This window comes from Protopterus annectens, chromosome 1.part2 (assembly GCF_019279795.1).
Source record: "Protopterus annectens isolate FY-2018-M chromosome 1.part2, PAN1.0, whole genome shotgun sequence".
In the NCBI taxonomy this organism is placed as follows: Eukaryota; Metazoa; Chordata; order Ceratodontiformes; family Protopteridae; genus Protopterus; species Protopterus annectens.
Window position 1 is genome coordinate 858,000,274 of NC_056727.1, and position 22,041 is coordinate 858,022,314.

Sequence of the window (22,041 nt, forward strand, 5' to 3'; positions counted from 1 at the left end):
GGAGATAGAAAAGACTGACCAGGCTAGGAAGGACTACTGGTTGGCTAACAAAGAAGCTAAAAAAGAAGTTGCAATAGCAAAGAATAGGGCATTGGAGGCACTCTACCATCTTATGGAAAGTGACTCAGTAAGTGGAACAAAGAAACTATGTTAGGTTGCAAGGCAAAGACAGAAAGATAAAGAAGACAGTCAGACACCCTTCGTAAGGGATGTCAGCAATAACCTGCTCACCAGTCCACATGACATCAAAATCAGATGGAAGGAGTATTTCCAGCAGCTTCTGAATGAAGAAAACCCCACAGATGTTGTACTGCCCCAGAAGCAGCCTACACTAAGCGAAGAAGAGGAGCCCACCCTAAAAGAAGTAAGAACAGCACTAAGGAAAATGAATTCAGGGAAAGCAACAGGCTCAGATGAGGTTACAGTATATATGATAAAGATACTAGGTGCGATAGGGGAGAAATGGCTCCTGAAGATACTCATAGCAGTGTAGAGAAAAAGGCATATTCCAGATGACTGAAGAATAAGCATACTTGTGCCAGTGTACAAGAATAAAGGGGACATCCACAACTGTGGGCAGTACAGAGGCATCAAACTCCTATCACATTGCTTGAAAGTTCTGGAGAGGGTGATTGATAAACTGATACACAGAGTAGTAGAACATAGAATGGGAGATGAACAGTTTGGATTCAGATCAGGATGTAGTACAACTGACCCGTTGTTTGCAGTGAGACAGATACTTGAGAAGATGTTAGAGATGAGGAGAGAGTCCAACTGGGCATTCCTAGACTTGGAGAAAGCATATGACAAGGTCCCAAAAAAGGTGATCTGGGCAGTACTGCAGTGGTTTGAAGTCCCAGAAACATTGGTAGACTCGAGTACAAATAGTGTTTGGCCTTACAGAAGGGTTCCCAGTGGAGTGAGGGTACACCAGGGTTCAGCTCTGAGCTCACTGCTGTTCATACTGGTGATGGACTACATTAGCACACATGTCAGAGGGGACAGATCAACAAAGTTGCTGTATGCAGATGATGTGGCATTACAGGCAGACTCTGAGCAAGAACTTCAGCAAAGTATAGGAGAATGGAATGCAAAACTCAAGGCACATGGGATGAAAGTAAGCACAAATAAGACAGTGGTAATGGCAGCAAATTGGGGAAATCAGAAGAAGCTGAGACTAGAGATAGAAGGGAAGATAATGGAACAGGTAAACAGCTTCAAGTATCTGGGAGGGGTGGTTGAAGAGAAGGAAAGTCTGAATGAAGAGGTCAAAGCTAGAATCAGAGGGGTTGCAGCCAAATGGCATACAGTGTCAGGTGTAGTCTATGACAGAAGAATGCCAAAGAAGCTGAAAAGTAAGGTGTACAAGACAGTGGTGTGACCAGTACTACTGTATGGTACAGAAACCTGGGCAGTAAAGGCAGAACAGTTGAAGAAGCTAGAGGTGATGGAAATGAAGTGCCTGAGAAGGGTGGTAGGATGTACACTGTGCTACAGACGAAGAAATGAGGACATAAGAGCAGAAGCCAAAGTAGCTCCAATTGCAGAAAAGATCAAAGAGAACAGATTATGGTGGTTTGGACACGTTTGCAGAAAAGCAGAAGACAATCTGGGGAGGAAGATTTAGGACAGACAAGAAAAAGGCAACAAAAAGTGAGGATGTCCAGCAAAGAGGTGGATGGATTGTGTGAAAGAAGATCTGTGACAGTCAGGCATGAGTGTTGAAGAAGGCAGGAGTGTGGTACTGAATCGAGAGAGCTGGCAACATTTAACACGATACCCCAACCCCATGTAGAAAAAATGGGAAAAGGGGGGCTGATGATGATGATGATGATGACAACTCTGTCTGCTGTGGGCATATGTTTTTCCGCTCCTCAATGATCCCACTCTAGGAATCAGGTGGCAAAATGTGGTTAAAGAAGACCTAGAAGCCTTTCCAGGACAAACGTGGTACAGACTCCCCTTGGGGCAGAGGGAGTAGTTAAAATGGAAAACGCCATCCCACAGGCAGGGGTGGTCAGAAAAAAAATGGTTCCAAGGAGTCCTTCTCTGGCCAACCCTACCAGTGCTCCTGAAAGGAGACCTGACTGCTTGCCTCTGGAGGAAGTTGGGGGAAGATCCTCCTTGCACCCAACAGCCTAGTGACACATACCTACCGATGCTTAGGTGCTAAGGATAATTTCCATAGGTTATTTAATCCCCTTCACCCTTTACCCAGGAACCCAAAGAAGACTCCCAAATGTTCCACCCAGTCAGAGGGACCAAGCAGCATTAGAAATACAAAAGCTGCTAGAAAAAAAGAGAAAAAGAGGCATCCAAGTCCCACCAAACTAATTAGGATCTGGATTTTACTCAAGGTTCTTCTTAGTGCCAAAGAAGACAGGGGACTGGAGACCAATTTTGGATCTCAGCATTCTCAACAAATTTGTCCAGCAGTCAAAATTCAAGATGGTCACAATTCAGTCAATATTTTCCTTTTTAGAGAAAAATAATTGGATGTGTTCTATTGACTTTCAAAATGCTTATTACCACATAAAAATGGACACATGCTCAAGAAAGTTTCTCCACTTCCAGCTAGGAGCCAGTCACTACTAATTCAGAGTGCTGCCCTTTGGCCTCACCACAGCCCCCAGGGTGTTCACCAATTGTATGGCAGTAGTGACAGCACATTTGAGGCTGGATGGATTCTGATTGTTTCCTTAACTGGATGACTGGCTCCTCACCACTTCCACCAGGTATCTACTTTTTTGAACAATGGATTTCATGCTGAAACTATCTCAGTAGTTAGGCATTACAGTCAATCTTGCAAAATCTCAACTAGTCCCTTCTCAGGATATGGAGTTCACTGGAGCTTGTCTAAACACTCTGTCTTGTGTGGATCTCCACCCCACCACAAGTTACAGAAAATATAATCTCAGGTTCAGCCTATCCTTTGTTCAAGCAAGATACTGGCTCAGCTAATTCTGCAAACATTGGGCTCCATGGTGGCAGTGATCCCTTTAGTCCCACTAGCAAGATTTCATATGAGACTCCTTCAATGTCTTCTTGTGAACCAATGGTCAGTTCTAACCCACTCCATGAATTACCCAGTTTTTATAATCAGCCAGTGCAAAGATGACCTATCCTGGTGGATGCAGTCAAAACAGATTCTTCTGGGCCATCCCTTTGCCCCTCCTTAGCCCAAGGCTATAGTGACCATGGATGCTTCCCAGATGGGGTGGGGGTGGCATTATCTGGGGAAGACAGTCCAAGGCACTTGGTCCCCTTCTGAGGCCAATCTACATATCAGTGTTCTGGAGTTGAGGGCAGTGCTTCTAGCATTGCAAGCATTTCACTCTGCCTTACCTAAAGGGGTGATAGTGATTCAATCAGACAATATGTCCGTAGTCTGGTACATCAACAAACAAGGGGAACCAAGTCCTACCTGCTGTGTCGAGAAGCCTTTCGAGTGTGCCAATGGGCCATAACTTCCAACTGCTTTCTGATAGCAATGCACATCCCAGGGAGTTCAAATGTGATTGCAGACAAACTGAGCAGATACATCTTCATGCCTCACAAGTGGTCTCTATATTCCAGAGTGGCAAAAAAAAAAATCTTCCTTCACTGGAGCCAGCCTTGCTGCAACCCGTTTGCTTCAGCCTGAACAGCAAGTGCAGAAGCTATTTTGCCATAATTCCCCCTCAAGGGGAGTCCCCGAGAGAAGCTCTTCACCTCGATTGGCCCTCGGGTCTCCTTTATGCCTTTCCTCCATTCCCTCTGATCCCTCTTTTACTCAAGAAAGCAGCTCAATTGAGAAGCAAAGTAATCCTGAATGCACCTCATTGCACTGGCCTCGACAAATATGGTTTCCCTTATTATGGCCTCAACTACTTCACTGCCTGTAGATTTTGGACCCAGTTCCAGACCTACTGTCTATCCCCAGGGTCTAGTGCATCCCAATCTACAGACTCTCAAGTTGACTACTTGATTTCTCCAATTCCATTAGTCGACAGGCATAATGACATTTCATCTCCTGAACGACACATTTTGTTGGCATCACATAAACCATCCAGCAGGAATCTCTACTGTAGTAAATGGAAGAGATTTGCCATCTGGGCTTGTGATAATGGTCTTGATCCTTTTTCAGCTCCATTGGAAAAAGTTATAGTTTCTAGATACTATTTTTGGTAAAGGGGCTTCTGCTTCCACAATTAGGTTATCTTAGCAGCTATTTCAACTTCCATAATAATTTTGGTGATCAACCCATAATGTCTCACAGACTCTGCAAGGTTTTTCTTAAGGGTCCCATTCTTTTAAAGCCCCCATTCAGGGATCCTCTACTAGCATGGGATTTGACACTTGTTTTGCAGTCACTTACATTACCCACCTTTGAACCTGAAGCTACCTGTGACTTGAAGTTTCTCTCTTGGAAAACACTTCTTCTGATAGCTGTCACCCTTGCAAGATGAGTTTCTGAATTATAAGCTCTATGTTTTAAGCCGTGTTATCTTTTTTTCCATGAAGACAGAGTATCACTCAGACCTAACCTGTCCTTTCTTCTTAAAATAGTTTCAAAGGCCAATATCAATCAATCTATAGATTCACCTGTATTCTTCCCAAATTTCTCTAATAAGGGCAAATATTGCTTAAACCTTTTGGATGTGCACAGTCAGTTATGTTTTTACCTGGAGAACTAAGCAATTAAGACAATCAGAACAATTGTCTCTTTTGCAGGCCCAGCCTTAGACAAAGCTGTCTCTAAGGTTGCTCTGTCAAGATGGTTAAGAGATTGCATTTCCTTTATTTACACGAAAAAGAATCTAAGACTTCCTATGCTGGTGAAGGCACATTCCACCAGATCTATGGCGACTTTAGTTGTTTTTCATTCTAAAGCTTCCATGTCTGAAATATGCGCAGCTGCAACATGGGTTACCCTACATACTTTCATCATTCATTACAAATTGGATATGGTCTCTAGGGGGAGAGCCTCCTTTGGTTCTATGGTTCTCAGGAATGTTCTTCCATAGGGCCACCCAGGATCTAAGGTAGGTGGGGACTCTGTCCCAGAAGTCAAGAACAGATGAAGATTGACAACATCAGATAAAAAGTTATATCTTCAACTATTCTTTCGTCCCACCTCACCTGTCCCCTCCTATAGAGTCAAGGTGGAGCGATTTGCTGCCCTGAGATCCCTTTTTAGGATACACCATGGACATGGCATCTGACTTTAGTTTGGTCTCATGGTATTGTTCTGTAAGTATGCAAATTCAATCTAAGGTAATATAGAGAAGGCCATTGTGGGAAGACTGTTAGCTTGAGAGATTTTTGGCTGATGCGAGCTATATAATATCCGGATCAGTTTCCGAGGATCGGAACCATACCCAGAAGTCAAGAATAGATGAAAATCGACAACACAGGTGGAACGTTATGGTAAGACATAACTTCTTTTTTTTTTAACCATGTATTCTTTTTCTGAGGAACCTCTTTGGATGCTTCAGCTGTTGCATATGCCTGGTCAGGTACATGCCAAAGGGGCATTGTACTTAATGACTGGTCTTATGAGGGTAGAATACAACAGAACAATGACATCTTTGGACCTGGATTCTATGTCCTTGCTTACAAGTTGTATAACATAGATTGATTTCCTTACTACTGCAGACACAGGATGATCAAAGACTAAGTTACTGTCTTGCATGTTTTCTTAAACCCATGACTACTAGGTCTATTTTTAGGGGTGTATTATCAGTGCAGTAATTTGCAGGGGTGGCTGTCTTAACTAAAGATAATATTATGCGCTTACTGGCAGTGAGTTTAAGACCATGATTCTGGCACCAGTTATTAGTCTATGTCAGGGCTTCTTGGAGGATATTTGTGTCTTGGGGGTAATCAATAATTGCATCTAATTTGCTATCTTCTGTAAACTTGGTAAGCCAGAGACCTTTGGTGTTAGCACTGATTTCACAGAAGTAGATACCAAACAGGATTGGCCCCAGCACTGAGTACTGAGCCCTGAGGCACTCCAGTAGTGATCAGCCTTTTTATGGCAGTAGACTCACCAATCCTAACTTCTTGGATCCTGTTTGTGTTTACAATGCCTGAATGAGGTATTGTGTCAAATGTTTTTGCCAAGTTGAAGTAGGCAGTGCGCATCATCCTACCCTCATCCATTGCCTTGGTGACCTTCTCTAAGAAGTTCACCAAGCTGAATAGACATGATCTGCCTTTGATGAAACCAAACTGAGCTGGATACAGTGTCTATAAGTTTCCTATATCATCATTTAACATATCCATGATTATTCACTCCATGGCTTTACATATTAGATTAGTCAAGTTTATGGACTGATAGTTCCCCAGGTGTGTTGATGACCACACTTGTGCAGTGGGATAATCACTGCAGTCCTGCATTCATTTGGCATAAAGCCTGTTCGGAGGCTACAATTAAATAGTGATTTTTAGTGGACCTGATACTTCATGTTTCATGCTTTTAAGGAGGCTTCCCGGGATATTACTGAGGTCCATCAATGCAGTGTTCCTGGCCTTGGAAAGTGCCTTGAGGCCCTGCTCCCTAGTAACAGCAGAATACGTTATGGTTATATGTATTTCCTGAGGGGTGTCTAGGGAAGAGAGGGGATAAAATTCAAACTAAATTTGTCAGCCAGCAAATTTGCTATATAGTCTGACACAGTACAGGTGGCTATATTTACAATTATGTCAGAACATTGTTGTGTATTGCCTTTGAAGTTGTGGACATAGCTGAAGAAAGCTATGTGATTGTCCTTGGCTTGGGAGTCTACCTTTACTTCAAATTTGGCTTTTTGTAGACTTCATAAACCACTGAGTTGCTTGTTCATATTGATGAGGGAGTTTTTACCTTGCCAATCATTGTACCTCCTACTTTTCACCATGATTTTCTTCCTTTTGTTGTACAACCTATTAATGTTTGGATTTCACCAGGGTGAATTGTTTTTTGAGTTAGTCCTGTGCTTGTTCCTGGTGGGTACAGCTGTCTCTGTGCAGCTGTTAATATGATTATACAGGATTTCTAGGAACAATAACTGCATAGGCAGTGGTATTCTCAGGGTTTACAGGGTTTGGAATTTTACTAAGATGCCCCTTAATAATAGGATGTTTGCTTTAGAATAATTCTAAAAGCTTCAGGGTTAGCTGGGGTTCCAGGATTATTTATTTTATTTCAAAGGAAATATCTTTATGGTTAGACCTGACCAGTGAGGACAATACAGTAGGGATGGTGAAATATTCTCCCATATTTGTGAGGACCAGGCCAAGGATGATTGCGGCCCTAGTGGGCATACAAATTAGCTGGTTCAGGTTATTTGTGTTTAGAAACTTCAGGAATCTCTGAGAATGCATATTAGGAGTCATGTATGATTCCCAGTATATAGTGAGGTAGTTAAAATCACCCTTGAATATGGTGTTGGGTTGAATGGGTACTGTCTCCAGTACGTTTAAGTACATGTCATAGATTTCCTGGGTCACAGACAGAGACCTATAGCTCACAACTCTATAATATGAGATTTTGTTTATTGTAATTTGGATGTAGAGAAGTTCAAGAGCATCATACCCATTAACCAGACTTGAGGTTAGTATGTTTTTGATGTAAACTGAGACACCTCCACCTTTCTTCCCTCCTTGTGTAGTAGGTGGTCTAAATGTGTGGAAGGCATTGTAGCCCTGCACAGCAGGAGTAATCTCCACAGTTTTAAACTAAGTCTCATTAACTGCACAAATGTCTACATTCTCTGCAGTAAGGAAAGCCTGCAGTTGTTGTTTATATATATATATATATATATATATATATATATATATATATATATATAAATATATATATATATATATATATATATATATATATATATATATATATATATATCACAAGGTTTATCATACTGGCAAGTTTAATAAAGGCAGTAGGGGAGAACAGTGTTTTAGCCAATATACAAAGCCTAAAGGGGACAGTTGCAAGCCATCCCTGGCAAGCAGCATGGTCTATCTACCATATCCTCTGAAGGTGACAAATACTGTACCTCCTTCAAATGACACCAAAAACTAATCTAATTGTTAAAGTCAATTATCTTCTGTTTATATTCTGGCACCATCCTTGGAGAAGATAGAATGCTGCTCAATACTAGGAGCATAATGGCCTGGGTCACATAGTCCAAGAGCTCCATTATGTCTCACTCCACATAGTCCAGGGATGTACATCTCAGATCGTTTATACCCACATGGTCTATGACTAAGTCATACTGGTAATTATGGTTCAACAACCTGAGTGTGAGTTATCTGTCAGATCCTTACCCCTGACAGGCAACTGACTGTAACTCTCTCCTTACTCAGTCCAATGAGTGGGACTTCTGCGTGTCTCACAATGGAATCCTTAGTAAGCAAAATATTGGATTGTATGGTTATTTACTTTATGAGCTTAGAGATTGAGATGTCGTGAGATGTGGCTGTATTTTGTTCTGGTGGATGCTGTTGAGGTTGCTGAGAATATTTATTGTGAGTGCAATGTCTGAAAAACTTTTGGGGTTTAGGAAGATTACATTTAAGAGCCTCAGCATATTAGGGGAATATGTGTCTAGTTCAAAGTATGAGGGGTGGCTGTAGTGTGTATGTGTGCATTTCTGACAACCTGTTTGTGCTACAAGTACTTGCATGTAAGAGCCTTGTCTTCGGGGACACTGTTTGTAACTACATCTCTCACATATCATGGTGGTTGTCAGTAAACAGGAAAAACTGATACATTGCTTCAAGATACCCATATCCACCAAACTGGCTGCAGAGATAGTAGGAAAGTGCTTATCCATAGCTCCAGATCCTTATTTCATTATCCTTAGGGTATGGTACATAAGGGGGACTACATTTGATTAGCCTGGGAGCTGTATGAGTATAGACTTCTATCAAGACTATCTAAAGAAACTCATGAAACTCTGAAACTAATGACTAAATGACTAAATTCTCAGTTATTAGGACTACATTTTATCCATTTTCCTTCCATGTTTTGACATTGCAAACTGATTCTTGAATTAAATGTTGTAGCTTATTCTTGCACTGTCAATATGTATACTTGTTTTTTAGCATATCCTTGTATCTGAAAATATGTTTTGTTCATTTCTTATGTGATCTTATTCATCCAGGCTGTCTGCAAATGGTCTCTTGAGATCAGTACACTATATAAGTAAACAAATATAAATAAATAAATACTTGTGGGGCAGTAGTTCTCAACAATGAAGGCATTGTTCTATGCACATCTAAGACCTAGTGAATTTTTAGAAGTAGTTTTATGCATAAAATTTCATTTACAAGTGCTTGTGTATATGCAGGTCAGTGCTAACCACTTTTGTGCAATGAACAGAGTCGCAGAAACATAATAACTTTCTGCAAACAGAGAAACTGATTAAATAGACAGAATGGCTCCCTTTCCAATCAGGAGATTGCACTTAGCCCCCCCCTCCCCCCCACAAAGTAATTCCCAACTCAGAATGAGATCAGTCTACTCTCTACTGCCACCAGAGCATAGTTCAAATCCCTCTTAATATAAAATCACCAGGAGAAGCAGAAAAGGCAAAAATAAACAGTATTAGCCAATCAAACTTTCTGTCCGGCAGCTGAGAGTGCAGTCCTCTGTCTTATATGATTGCTTCTGTTTTGCTCCCTTCCTTGCTTCGTGCTCATCACAGCTACTTTCCTAGGCTTTCCAAATGACAGCATGAATCAAATCAAAGAAGTACAGCAGCTTGCTGCCCAAGGCTCCAAAGACTTTCCTATCATCAAGCAGCTGCACCAACTTATCGATAATCACAGAAATAGCAGACAAAGATAGCCAAAAGTGAAAGAAAACTACATAAGGTATCCATCCTTCTGAATGCAGCTTCTCATTAATTTAGTAAACCCTCCAATGTGACCATACTTCCAACTGATATCACATAATTTCACTAGCCAACAGCACTGGTCACAGTACCTTTAGATGGCATGTTCACTCATCTTGCTCCCCACCACTTTCTTTTTCTTTATTTCCTAAAATGGACAAATATCAGTACTCTTGTTCAGCCCCAGTTGTGTAAAGTTTCACAGGCTTCTATCATTTCCTTCTACATTCAAGTTCAAGCCTCAGTTTCATTTTTCACAGATAATCCCGTCATCTATTCTCTAATCCCATTCCATGTTTCTTCTAGCCAAAGACTCTTTCATCTCTTTACTCATTAGTCAACCTTCTGGTCTCCATCTTCACTCTGTTTTCTCTGCAAGCACTCATTATTTTCCTAGCAGAACTCCTTTCCCTTCTTTCCTCACAAGGACTTCACCAATGTGATCTGTAGGCTCATATTTCATCTAATCTACCTCTTGCCACACACGCATTCCATATCCTGCTCCCCTGCTGAAATGCTCTTTTCTGTTTTTCTTGGTGGTTCAGTTGCCAGCATCCAAGTATTTTGCTAGTACTTAACCCTCACACTAGTAAAGTAGATCCGACCAGTCCCGATACCCTGCATTCCCCCGCCTTTTTACTTGTAAGTTATTTACTTCCTTTAACAATAATTATAAATAATTCTGTACTATTCAGGCTATCACCTCCCTGGTAGCATTCTTCTTTTCCTTCTCACATAGTGCGTTAAGAAAGCTTTTGCTTTATAAATAAAAAATATGCCAAGTATGTGTCCTAGTGTTTCCTCTGTCCTGTTACTTTTCCCACGTGACGCACTCTTGCAATGATAGCCAGTATTCTGTCAGGAAAGAAAGCTAGGTAATCCAGTTATTTCCTCAGTAATTCTTAAGTAAAGTCCCTTCCCAGTCTTTGGGCATTATGTTAATACTAAATATTTTTTTCATTCTCCCTTTTCTCAGCATTAAAATGTCAGTACTTTTCATATCACATGGTCTTTAACTGGATCACCTCTGTATAATGCTTTTCTACACTAGCTTCCACTTTCTCATACTCTTTCTGCAACACCTCTGGCTGACTTTTCATTTGTTCTTGAAATAATTTTATGCCATTTCCCCTAGTAACCCACAAATCTAGCAAATGTGCACCTACTTCAGCCAAACAAACTTAAATTATGTGCAAAAGAAAATTGAACCATTCAGACAGACTACACTGAAGTTAGGAGCTTTTACACAGTCAATCACATCATGATTAGCACCTGCCCAGAGCTCCCTGTCTCCTCCTGAAAATTAAGTTGCTTAGCTCTTTGGTTGTCTGTTGACTGATTCAAATAATTGATTCCTCAGAACTATCAGTATTGACTACATCGTTGTAACACATATAGTTAAGGTAATTCAGCAATACTGGTGTAGTTGGTACTTCTTAACAATGATGCAAATGGTAACAAAAAATGTGATAACATTTAAATTCCTTTTTAATATCAAGTGTTTTGTAAAGAGCAGCCTCTTGTATGGAGGTATATTTATTATGTTTAGATGTGCGGCTTTCACTTTTATTAAGGCGAATGAAGATAACTATTGCTTGCTAAATGTCTAATCTGAAGGGTTATTTCTAGAGAAAAAAATATTCTCAGTTTCACATAAGTGACTGGAATACTTTTTGTATTAACCAAAGGGTATAACTGGCACATTTCTGTGGTATGAGAATGCTGACATTTTTAGATTTAGTAAAGAGTCTATACTCAAAAAGGTGGGGCTTTTCCTATTAGATATGACATTTAAAATGCCTTAGAGATTACAAAACATTATCAAGAAAGTACTGTTGTGGAAGACTTTCAAGATGGCTGCTTGCTGATTAATAGCCTAACTTCAGCTTTCCCAGTGTGAAAACAGAAATTGAGAAACAACAGCCAGTGATATTGTCAGCTTCAGTAAAATTCACTTACTGGCTAGTAAGTATGCTGCCTAGATGCCAGCAAAGAAGAAACTAAGAGAGCCTAAAACAAAATCATCTAGAAAGGGTGAAGAGAAAACACTGACTGGGAAGAATCCTGCAGCTGTTTAGCAAAACGCAGTTCAAGTTCCAACAAGACATGGTTTCCAGTAATCTAGAGGAAAAAATAAGTCAAATGTGCTCAGAGATGATTAAAATAAATGAAACACTGAAGGAGTAGATCAACTTAAATAACAAAAGATTGGAATATTGGAAGAAGCTTTATACAGATATTCAGATTGGCTGATAAAACTGCAAAAAATCAGAAGATTAAATGAAGAAAAGGCTGCACAAGAAGAGATGTAACAAAAATGGTAAAATCAGAGAACAGAGCACGTAGAGAAAAATCCAAGATTTTCTTCTGCATCAGAAAAACTAGAAGGAACAGACTGCATTAATTTTATGATGGCACAGATAAGCAACTGGACTGGTATTTCACAGCAAGAACTGTTAATCAAAAGGGCATGCTGTATGCATGCTCCAAATCTGGCCATGAGAAAGCAGCTAAGGTGTTTACTAGTAAAGATGCAAAGCTACCCACAGAAAGAGTTGATCCTGATAAAACTGCGGAAAAAAGGGTAAAATTTAAACACTGGACACAGTAGACTGTTCGTGGAAAATGATTATTTACTGTACAACAGGCAGAAGAGAAACAAATGTATTTCCTTCATCATGAAATGTGGAGAAGCAGGTGTGAGACTCAAACTGCTGTATCCAGTTGTCTTCAAAATATTTTCCCTGGAGGATCAAAGCAATTTTTTGATGTAGAACAGGCTAAGGAAGGAATGTAAAAGTTTGCCCAATAAAAAGTGAGCCATTAAGCCAAAGGGGACTCTGCTCCTCATTCCTCTAATAATAAAGCACACAGAGAGACTTTGCCAGTGGAACTTTTTCCACTGTTCCAAAGGAAAATGCTTGAGAGACAGAGAAAAACAAAGGAGATGGCCAAAAGAATCAGGAGAGCGTTGGACTTGAGTCAGAATCTGGAGCTGGGAGATGGAGGTGAACATGAAAACGACTATCAATACAGAAATTAGTGAAAAAAATGAGAGACTGCAAATCATCAACTGCATTGTGAAATAAAGCCACACAAACTTAAGTGAAAAGACTGGATTTTAGTTCACTTTGTTAAACTTGTGAGGAACTGAAAAGCATTGCCTCACTTCATGCTAAGGAGAGGTGAAAAAGAAGGAAAAAGGTAAAGAAATTGTCAATATTTCTGTGAAACTTTTTATTTTTTTATTTGACACTTGTTAACCAGGATAGTCTGACTAAGTCACATGACCCATTTCATCTGAGGCCCGGGGAGAAAAGCTCCACAGTTTATCATATGCATAGGTATATTACAAAATTACAAAATTGCAAATGTATATTACAAAGTTCAAGAAAATTACATAAACTTACAGGAAAAGAAACTGACATGAATTTACAGTGTATACATGGTAACACATCTGTATGAGACTTACCCAAAAACAGTATGTTTGATAGGACAATTATAATAGGACAGAGTCACTGTACGAGTGTTAAGATTTTAATATACAGAATCATAATACATGTTGGAAATGGGGGAATAACCAGTGTTGTTAGGATTAGTAGTTTGGTTAGTAAGTAGAGTGATAGGGATAGAATAACCAGTGCTGTTTTACAATATAAATTACATATTTATAACATTTTACCTGTTTTGAATGTGATAAAGTTACTAAGATAAACAAATGACTTTTTCCTTCTTCTTCTTTTTCTTTTTCCTTTTTGGTATTAAGAAATGTAGTATTATGCTGAAAAAGAGAAGCTTTTATTTATTTATTTATTTATTTTACATTTGTTTACTGGGAAAGTCCGACTGGATATATGTTCATTTTCAGAGGAGGCCTGGGGAGAAAAGCTCCAGAAAACAGAGTATAAATACATTACGAACAAAGGAAACATTTAGAGATAAGTATAATATGCAGTTTTCAGTAGGGTGACAAACACGGATAAAACATAGTAGACAAAATCATGCAGCTTCAATTTCAGACAATAATACAAAGAGTTATGGGCTAAGTCCCTTCAATAATTCGTACACTTATTAGAGTATAAGACTGAAATGCTTAAGGAGAGTTTGCAGGAACAGAGGCTGGTGATTAGTTGGGGTTTAAGCAGGGATACTGCCAATGCAGTTGGAAGTGTAGTTTGAGGCTTTTTTTGAACTGGGTTAAGGAGGATTGGTGAGTAAGTTCGGCAGGTAGCATATTCCAAGTTTTGCCTACTGAGCTGGCGAATAGTGAGCCTCCAGCCACATTTGTGCTCTTAGTTGTTTGTACCAGCAGTTTGTCAGCAGAGTGTAGTGTCCTCAGGTTGCTGTATGCTTTAATGATCTTATTTAGTGCTGGTGTTTTTTCGGGTTGATATAGTATTTTGTGGGTTATTATAAGTTGGTTGTATCGGAGAAGATTGGCCACTCTAGCCATCCTAGATGAGTTAGGTTGATACAACGGTGGGTCCTAGAGGTAACACCGGTAGCAAATCTAGCAATATGGTTGTAACAACTAGCAATTTTGGTAAGGGTGGCTTGATTCAGGTTAGTGAAGAGGGGGAGGCATAGAGGAGGGTAAATAGTAGGTGGGGCCGACAGATAGTGGTTCTTCTTGAGGAAGAGTTTGATCCTGTATAGGGAGCCCAGTTTTTTGTAGACAGATTTGATGGCTTGATTGACATAGATATCATATTTTAGGACATTATCGACTGTGAAGCCCAGGAGTTTTGTGTGAGTATCTGGGGATATGATTCTGCCATTGTTGGAACGTATAGTAAAGAATGGTGAGGAGGATTTGCATGTGGGGGAAAAGATGAGCAGTTTAGTTTTATTGGGATTTAATAGAAGCTGAAAGTTTGTAAACCATTTTTCTACATCATTGAAAGTATTCTGGGTTAGGGTTACAAGTTCAGTTGAGGAGGAGGCGGTACATATTAAAGTAGAGTCATCCACGTATTGGATGCAGGTGGCCTTGGGAGTGATGGTGGGTAGGTCATTGATAAAGATTGAGAAGAATAGTGGTCCTAGTATGGAGCCTTGGGAGACTCCTAGAGTAATGGGTAGACGTGTGAATTGGGTATTCCACCATAAAACTGCTTGTTGTATATCATACAGGTAAGATTGGAACCATTTAATGGAGCTACTATTCAGTGACAGTTCCTTCAGAGTGCGGAGAAGCAGTTGATGACTGACCACATCAAAGGCCTTAGAGGGATCTAGGAAGAGAGCTGAGGTAAGTTTGTTATTGTTTCAATTGGTGTTGATAGAGTTAGAGAAGGATAGGAGGGCTGATGTGGTGCCGTGGTGTGGCCTAAAACCATGCTGAGAGTTGGCCAGTAGTTTATTTTGGGTGAGGTAGTGCATTAATTGGTTGTGGATGCACTTTTCCATAATTTTGGCCAGTGGTGATAGTATGACTATTGGTCGGAAGTTTGAGAGGTCTAAAGAATTCCCTCCTTTATGAAGGGGAATGACATGGGAAACCTTCCAGAGTGAGAGGATAGTGGCTTCAGTCAAGGTGTGGTTTATGATGATTGAGACAGGGTATGCAATGGCATCTGCTCATTTTTGTAAATATTCTGGTGGGAGGAGATCAGCTGCCAGGGTAGTGGGACTTTAGTTTGTTAATTAGAGATCAGATGGTCGATGTAGACACAGGTTGGAAGGCGAAAGGGAGTGTGGTAGTGGTTGTGGAGGAGTTTTGAAAGGAGCTGGTGGGGGGTAGTTGGCTAGCTAGTGATTGGATGGTTTTGGTAAAAAAGTTGTTCATGATGTTAGCAGTTTCCTCTGGAGTTTTAAGGTCGCAAGTTGAGGGGGTGGGGGTGGAGGTTTGGCCAGGATGGAGCAGTTTGTTTATGCCTGCCCAAAAGTTTGAGGTTTGTTCTGATGTTTTTGCTGAAGGTGTTGATAGAAGTTTTTTTTATCTAATAATGTGGCTTTATTGGTATCATTCCTTAGTTGTTGGAATTTAATATGGTCAAGTGGGTCTTTGGAGGTGCACCAATTGTCCCATGCTTTATTTCTTGCTATGATTTTGGTTTTGGTTACTTTAGAGAGCCAGGGGGCGGTCTTAGGTTTGGCTCTAAGGATGCGGATAGGAGCGTGGGAATCTAGAATGGAGAGGAATTTAGAATTAAAATAGTCTACAGCATCATCTAGTGGAAGTTCTTTAAGTATGGCCTAATTATATGCTCTGAGTTTGTTCTAAAAGTCAATGGAGGTAAAGTTCTTGTAGTTTCTGATAGATTTATAAAGAACTTGGCGGTGGTTATCTACTTTATGCTTAATGATGTAAGTGTGTAAGTGGTCACTTATATCATCTGGGAGGGTACCCCTGTGATACAGGTCTGGGTGATTGTTGATAAGAATCCAATCCGGGATACTGCCTTTGTAGTTGGATTTATTTATTCTGTTGGGTGAGGATACAAGTTGGGTATAGCCATGAAGGTTTATATGGGTGGTGGGAGATTCAGAGGAACAATTGTTCCGTTCAATATTAACATCTCCTAACACCATAGTTTCATGGGGATATGTATTGGACAGCCATTGGAGGAAGTCTTCTAGGGTATTTGCATTGTTGCCTGGGAGGATATAAATGCAGACAATGAATACAGATTTACTTTTGTTAAGCTGTAGTTTGCTAACTAGGGCTTCTGTATTATTGAACAGGGGGGTTGCTGTGGGGCTAGAGTGACATTGTGTTTTTAAACAGAAATGCCACTCCTCCACCTTTAAGTTAAGTTAAGATGGACAAAAACATATTTAAGTTAATACGCTGTAATCTTGGGTCACTGAGGTGAGGGATGGGGTGTTAAGTACACAGATCATAATATATGCATAGCTGATATGCTTTCTCTTTCTTTTGCATAAGTGAATGTCTGGGTTAAGACCCTTAATCTAATAATAAATTTTAAGCAGAAACAAGTAAATATGAGAACATTGAATATTATGAAAAATGTTCCCTTAATAAATGTTTCAGTTTGTCTTTCAGTCAGCAGCAAAAAACTACATTTTTCTTTTTATCTCTTATGTTTCCATGGTAACATACTGATAGTAGGGCAATACAAGCTATAAAAAGAAGTTATGTCTTACCATAATGTTTTATCTGAGTTGTTTCATCTTCGTTTATTCATTACTCTTGGGATTTGGTTACGACCTCGGAACTGAGCCGGCCTTTTTCTCAAGCTCGCGTCAGCCACAAACCTCTCGAGCTAAGATTTTACCCATCATGCCCTTCCCCCTGTTACCTCAGATCTAGTTTGCAAGTTGGAAAAATAAAGTCAAGGCTACCTCTGGTCAGACATGACCTAACAACTGGAATGAAGGACAAATGAGATCCACCAGAAACCTTCGGAGGGGGAAGGCGGGTAGGCCATAATGAATAAATGAAGATGAAACAACTCAGATGGAACGTTATGGTAAGACATAACTCCTTTATCTGAAGTTGTTAATCTTCATTTATTCCTTACTCTTGGGCCAGAGTCCCCAGCTATCTTATTCCCTGGGTGGCCCTATGGAAGGACATTCCGGAGCACCATAGAACCAAAAGAAGCTCTGCCTCTGGAGGCCAAGTCCAACTTGTAATGAGCAATGAAGGTATGAGGCCTAGCTCAAGTTGCGGCTGCACAAATGTCATTCAATGATGTTCTTGCATGGAAGGCCGCAGAGGTTGACACTAATATTGTGGAGTGGGCCTTTACTCTGCCAGGTAAAGGGGTACCATTCTTGCCATACATGAAAGTAATACAATTTCTCAACCAAGTGGCTAAAGTAACTTTTGAAACTGGACAACCTAATCTGGATTCAGAAAAGGCCAAAAACAACTGGTCAGATTTTCTATTAAATTTAGTCCTGTCTAGGTAAAAACTAATTTGTCCATGTACATCCAAGGTATGCAGGCAATATTCCCCTCTGTTAGAATAATTAGGGAAGAACACACTGGCAAATCAATAGTCTGATTGACAGATAACTCAGAAATTACCTTGGGCAAGAAGGTCGGACTAGTCCTTAATGAAACTCTGTCCTTGTGAAAGATGAGGTAGTGGGTTTGATAGACAAGGCTTGTAATTCAGAAATACATCTGGCAGAAGTATAAGAACAGCGCTTTCCATGACAGATACTTTAGATCACAGGTAGATGCAGGCTCAAAGGGAGAAGCTGTCAACCCTTGAAGGACTAAGGCCAGGTTCCAAGTTTGAATAGGTTCTCTGAATGAAGGCTTTAGTTGGGTACGCCCTTCAGAAATGTCTTACAAAGTCTGTGTGACATTAAGGAAGAGCCCTGAAAGCTATTATGAAAATTAGAAATTGCAGCCAAAGGAACATGAAGTGTGGAGGCTGCTACCCCCGATTTAAAAAGGTCTGAAAGATATTCTAGCACAATAGAAACAGGCTGTAAAAGGGTCCATTTGTTTATCTTGTAGCCAGAGAGAAAATTTCTACCATTTACCTTGGTAGAATAGCCTGGTGGATAATCTATGAGAGGCAATCAGGATGTCATGCACAGGGGAAGATAGATCATGCTGCCTGGCAATCATTGGAAGTGGATAAACCAAGCTGTCTGTTTCAGGCTGGATAGGTTTGGGTGAACCAGATTCTGCAGGTGAGAGATCAACTCTGGAGTTGGACTGAGAATCCATGGTAAATCTAGCAGATGAGACCACAGGAAGGGAAAACAAACTTGCCGAGGCCAATATGGAGCAATGAGGATCACTTTACTCTTCAACCAACTTGCTTTCTTGAGGAACAGGGGAATGAGGTGTATTGGAGGATAGGCATATAGCAGACCCGAGGGCCAATCGTGGACTAGAGCATCTCTCAGTGACTGTCCCCGAGGGGGGATTAGGCAAAGTAGTTGCTGCACTTGTGATTGGACAGGGATGTAAATAGGTCGCAGCAAGGCTGGCCCCAGCGGGCAAAAATCTTTGCCACCACTAGAGGATTGAGAGACCACTCGTAAGGCTGTAGAATGCATCTGCTCAACTTGTCCACTATCATGTTGGAGCTCCCGGGAATATGTGTCACTATCAGAAAACAGTTGGAGGCTATCACCCATTGCCATATTCTAATGGCCTCTCGACAGAGTGTGCATGATCTGGTTCGCCCCTGTTTATTGATGTACCAGACTACTGCCATATTGTCTGACTGAATCGCAATAGTCCCTGATGGAAAGATCTATTGGAATGCTTTCAATGCTAGTAGCACTGCCCTCAGTTCTAGGACATTGATATGCCCATTGGCCTCCATCTGTGACCAAGTGCCTTGGACTGTCTTTCCCTGAAACAGCCCCCCACCCCATTAGAGAGGCATCTGTGGTCACTGTGGCATTGGGCTGATGAGGAGTGAAGGAGTGAGACCACTGGTGAGGGTTGTTTGACATCCACCAGAACAAGTCCTATTTGCAAATCTTGGTTATTCGAATCGGAAAAGTTAAGGAGTGCTGGGATGGGTACCACTGAGTAAGAACAGCCATTGAAGAAGCCTCATGTGTAGCCTTGCTAGAGGGACTATGGTGATGAAGGCTGCCATTGATCCCAGCAATTGAAGGACAGATCGAGCTGAGGCTAGATTTTGTGGAAGTATTGCCTCAACCTGTCCTTTGATCCTCTGACGTCTGTGATCTGGTAGAGAGACTGTACAAGTCAATGTGTCCGGAATTACTCCAATGTACTCTAATGAGTGGCTCGGAGTAAGGTTTGACTTCTTCCAGTTTAGAGATATTCCGAGCTGCTGTGCAGTGTTAAGGGTGTAAGTCAAGGCCTGATCCAGTAGACATCTTGTTGGGGCAGTAATGAGCCAATCGTCTAGGTAGGGAAACACCTGGAATCCTTGAAGCCGCAGTGAGCTTTGACTACTGCCATGCACATTGTGAACACTCTGGGGGCTGTAGAGAGTCCAAAGGGTAGTATGTGAAACTGGTAATGACTGGCTCCCACCTGGAAGTGAAGATATCTGCTTGAGCACCTTTCCACCTTTATATGGTTGTGTGCGTCTTGAAGATCTATGGAGCACATCCAATCGTCTTTTTCCAAAACTGGAAGTATAGACTGAACCGTGACCATCTGGAATTTTTCTGTCTTTACGAATTTGTTTAGGGTGGTGAGATCCAGAATTGGTCTCTAGTCCCCTGTTTTTTTGGCACCAAAAAGAATCTTGAATAGAAGCCAAATCCTGTCTGGTCTGGGGTGACTGTTTGGATGACTCTTTTTCGAAGCAGCTCTGATATTTCTATAGCTGTGACTTTCCTTTGACTGAGTAGTACATCGGGTAAGCTTCTGGGTAAGGGGGGAGTGAATAAGAAAGGAATATGGTATCCTCTGGTGATGAGCCTTTGTACCCATGCATCTGTGGTTATGGTTTGCCAGGCAGAAGGGTACAAGGAAAAATTACCCCTGACTGCTTCCAGAGGAAAGCAATCAGGCTGCACCTCAGGAGCGCTGATAGGGCTGTCCAGAGAAAGGTTCCCTGGAACCCTGGTTTTGCAGACCTCCCCTGCCCCAAAAGGGGCATCTTCTATTAGAGCCTCCCCCCCACCTCTAAGGGGAAAACTCGGCCAGAAAGTCACGGAAAGGACCCTGAGACTTATTGTGCCACATTTTCCCATTCTTCTGATTCCTAGAATAGAACCGCTGAGGAGAAGATAAATGGGCATTCATGGCAGATAGGGTCTTACCGTCCTGTTCACATCTGGCCAGTGTATCTTTTACCTTGGAGCCAAACAAAGTAGTGGTCTCGATAGGGGAGTTAAGGAAGGAAGCCTTGAAGGAATCCGCAAAGTCACAAAGGTGCATCCAGGCATGGCGTCTCATGACTTTGTCTGCACCCGCAGCTCTTGTCACTCCCTCAGCAGCATGTGATATCAAATGCATTGAGGAATTGGAAATCGATTCTAGGGTCGCTAACTGAGAGGCTATCTTGTCTCGAACCTCATCAGAAACTGCTCCTGCCAAGGTCTCAGGGAGTTCAGACACCAGGTCTCTCTGCAGCCTTGTGAAATGTGCCAGGTAGTTCAAGGACCTAACAGCAAAGGTCGATGACACAAAGACTCTCTTCCCTAATCTGTCCACTGCCCGGGAATCCTTACTGGGTGGGTGAACAGCCTGGCACTCCTCTGCTAGTTCCTTCTTTATAGCGGCAGCCACCACCATGGCGTCTACTGGGAAACCTTTCAACCAATGGGGGCATTCTTCTGGGGAGAAAAGATTTTGTCCGGCCTACAAGGTATGGCCTCCACAGAGTCCGGTGCCTTCCATGCACGCTCCACAATGAGCTTGATGAGCTCATCGGCAGGTGGGGTAACCCAGGAGGTAGGGGGCTGGGCACAAAAAGCCTGCAGGAACACAGATTCCTCTGAGGAAGGGTTAGAGGACTTCCATTCACCTCTCTGCTTTAAAATTTTGAGGATGTCACCAAAGGAAACGTTGTCAGAAGGTGAACATGCAGACCCCCCCCCCATCATCATAATCTGTGTCTTCGGTCACTGACTCTTCCACGGAGTCCATGTGCTTCCTCTTACACATAGTCTTGCAGTGGACTTCCTCAGTGGGAGATTCTGGGAAAGGCTGCAAGGACAGTGTCTCCAGGGGGAGAATGGCCCAAGACTCTTGAGCCCAGAGTCCGTGGGTTGCGACTTGAGACAGCGGAGGCTCAGAGGAAGTGGAAGTCTCCAACAGAGGCAGCTGAGAAGCAGCACCCAGTGTCCTCTCCAAGGCCAGGAGGGTTGGCCTGCCTGAGGAGGGATGCCTCAAAACCTCCACAGAGGTCAAAGGAGTATAGGTAGGAGTCTGCAGAGAAGGGTGATCAGCTCCAGGGGAGAGACACTTTTGAAGGGGCAGGAATTCCTCTGACCAAAAGCAGCTGGTCTGTAAGACGCACCACATTATGTTCAGAAAGGCTTCTGGTAGACCTCATTGAAAGCCCTAAAGACGATTCGGGCCTGTCCAAAAAGGGGCTAGCATGACCACTGAAAGAAGGTGTCTGAATAGTTAATGTCTGCACCGACACCATTGGTGCTGAAAAAGCCTGAACCGAGGAAATTGTCGGTGCCAAGGGGGTCTGCACGAGAAAACTGTTGGTGCCGAAGGTGCCTGCACTGAGGAAGCTATCAGTGCTGAAGGCATCTGCACCGAAGATGTGTGCGCTGAGAAAACTGTTGGTGC